The 3,294-nt window shown below is 36.9% G+C and overlaps 1 pseudogene; it reads right to left on the bottom strand.

The window, feature by feature from the left end:
- Nucleotides 1-419: 419 nt before the first annotated feature.
- Nucleotides 420-1,037, bottom strand: LOC137238466 (cytochrome b-c1 complex subunit 2, mitochondrial-like; annotated as a pseudogene).
- Between the last annotated feature and the right edge of the window lie 2,257 nt (nt 1,038-3,294).

Here is a 3,294-nt window from a genome sequence, read left to right as displayed (position 1 = left end):
AGCATCAGAGATTGAGCAACAGGGTGAAAAACTGTCTGACAAATTGAAGATGATGCGTATTATTAGCAGTTTGCCTGTAAAGTTCAACAACTATAAAACTGTTTGGATAATTTGAATCGAATGAACAATGAACAGAATGATTCATCAGATATGCTGTTTTAATCAAAACAAAAACGAACCATTGTGTATGATTACAAACAATCAAAAGCTGCCAGAGCAAACTGTCATCGAACGTGTCGTTAACTCGGACACAATCATACCATCAGAGCCGAATCAAAAACTTATTACTTTTGCAATTGAAGAATTAGCCCGTTCAGCAGATCATCAGCCGCATATACAGGAACATGCATTAAATATCTCACTAGCCTATCTTAGATCACATCCAAAGCACTATTCTATTTAGGCTTTAATTCGTTTTATTTTGAAGGTCATATCGTATTTCGTGCTCTTGGCAGAACATGCCAATAATAAATTATTTTATAAATATATACATATTTAAGCTAGATCTGATGCATATGGTACGTTGGCCAAATTGCCTACAGCTCCACCAGACAGCTTTGTTTATCCAGCTTTATTGGCAGCCTCCTATACGTCCTGCTGAGTAACAGCATCGATGGCCGCCAATAAAGCATCAATGCTATGTATTTGTTTAGTGTGTACTGCCTGGAGAGTAATTTGTCTGACCAAAGAACTATCGGTAGCATAACTCTCCAATAAGGCAGCTTTCAATACAGCCTTACCACGATTGACATCATTGGATGATACTGAGCCTGATTTCAAAGCGCGTGTTAGTACATCTACGGTCTTGCCAATATGTTGGGAATCAGCAGATACTACAAATCCAAAAGGACCCGCATCTGCATCTGAAGCATTAAGGGTGGCAAACGAAGCTGGTGCATCAGAAATTACACCTTACAATGCTTTACCGAATGAACCATTAAAATTACCACGTTTGGTAGCAGCACCAGCACCTACAGCTTTTGCAAGACAGCAAATGCTAGAGCTTCCTACTGATTCACTAGCGAACCACCTTGCATTAAATGTCCATCAAATATTTTATCATTCTTAAAATACTATTATGAGCTATGGGATAAAATTATACCCGACAGCTTGCTGCTCATCAATAAATAGTCGTTACCACACGCAGACGAATTCATAACCGAAAGCGTGAACTTCCTGCATACACGCGATGAAAATTCCTCTGAACGCCTCGTTAATAAAATGTCTGACCAATTGAATCTCTATCCCATAAATACATCACACCCAGAATTTATCATAACACCTCTAATAACAACTCAATACCCAACACGACAATATCGAAATTTGGTTTCATACCAAATAAGGAACTAATCAAATTGAATCCCTGGCAAATCGTTTTAGAAACATGTCAAGCATTCCTTGGCAATTTAGAAATGGAACAAATAGCTACTAGTAAATATTTCGTGAATTGATAAAAGCTATGTTGGTTTAGAATTTTATCCAAAAATACACTATATCAAATTTTGTTTCAAAACCCCCCTATGTGAGCATAAGTTCAATGCATTTTGACATAAGATGGAGTCAATAAAAGGCATTCTGAGATAGGGCGACAGAAGGGTTAAGCTTTTGTGCCGTCCTGCTACACAGGGAGTATTCAAATTTTGATTCTGAAATTTCGGAAAGCTCCTTTACGTTAAGTATTAATGGAAGTGTTCCGATTCTCCAAATTCTTAATGGAGATGAATGTTCCGAACATAAGAAATGAATAAGTTAACATGCGCAAATGCACTCATATTTCGTTATGGAGTATCTACTATTTACTAATGACATTTTTACGTGGATCGGTTCACTGGTCGAGTTTTCGACGTTGAACTATGAATTTTGAATCGGTTTAGGTTTCGTATGTTCATGGGTTTATGCAAGTGCGCGATTCCTTGGTGTCCGTGTTTTTCAAAAAACCTATATTCAGCCACACTAATAGATCGTGGCATGGTTAATACATTAATCACAAAATTAAATAAGTGTGCTAAAGAATTATTCAGTTAAATACATATCGGGTATTAGTAAACTGATCGCTTTCCACTTCTAATACTAATATTTTTTCAAAAAACCGCAACGCACAAAGCAAAGCGGCACAAGATTTGTCTTTGCATGTAACTCGGCTGATACCAATGATGTAATGCACTAAAGCAAATGTCCTTTGGCGGTATTTCGTCTGCTCAGAAAGCTCTAATACCCTGAGTGAAACAGTATCGCATGTCATTGCAAGGTTGTTAATCGGCGCTATCACTGGTAGGGACTGTCATGTATATACCCTTGTTGTGTTCCTTAGTTGGAACATTTGATGCCGAATGGGCGCAACCGGAATCACTGATTGTGCTATTTATCATGCTGAACGATGAAATAGTTGAAATATAGGAATTAGCGAATCCCGCTTATGTAGTGCGGAAGTTGCGAAACTCAAAGATACAACCTTTAGCTGAAGTTGCGAAACTCAAAGATACAACCTTTTTTTTAAAGAATCCACTTTATTCTGATAGAACAGTATTATAAAAGTTAATAAACTAATTTAAATACAACAACTAACATTTTTCCGCTCCCTTCAAAGGCAAATTTATTGGCTTGCAAAACTGTCCCCCACTAAGGATTTCAATTTCGCTAAGTGCACTCCATTAAGCGCGAAACCCATATCAATGCGTTCCGTCACTAGCTGTGTATCCATATGGTTTTCTACAGCATATGGTAAGCAAAAGATTGCCTGTGAAGGCGATTTATTTTCAACACAGGCATCTATATACTTCATCAAACCTTTTTCAGATGGTGGGCCTGGTATACGATGTTGTTTTTTATCAATATAACTAAGCACTTTATTTGCCTTTGAAAAGTTACCAACATGCACCAACAACACTAGTATATCACCACTAATTTGCCAGTAAATCGCACGCCGATTATTGGAGTCACTAAATTTTTCATAAATATCCAAAGCAATTTCTTGCTCGGGTAAAGATTGACGCGCAGTCAACTCCTCTTTTGCAGGTTTTATCTATTAATATTTGCAACATAAGTGTGATTAAACTCTCACGATTTGTATGATCAAATACAACCATATCAGACCAAAAGCATGGCATCTTCTTCAATTTATTTGCAGAACTATGGTTGTCTATAAAGGTTCACCTGAAAAGAAAAAGAGAAATGAATTAATATTACAATTACTAATATATTAGCTTCCATACTCACCGCGTGTTTTAAATTAATGACATTTTTTTCATTCAGGAAATGGAAGAGCCACATCTGCTAGTCAAAATCTCTACACTC

This window comes from Eurosta solidaginis, chromosome 1 (assembly GCF_040869045.1).
Source record: "Eurosta solidaginis isolate ZX-2024a chromosome 1, ASM4086904v1, whole genome shotgun sequence".
In the NCBI taxonomy this organism is placed as follows: Eukaryota; Metazoa; Arthropoda; class Insecta; order Diptera; family Tephritidae; genus Eurosta; species Eurosta solidaginis.
The sequence above is the reverse complement of the archived record's forward strand: the minus strand, read 5'-3'. Positions and strand labels throughout refer to the sequence as shown.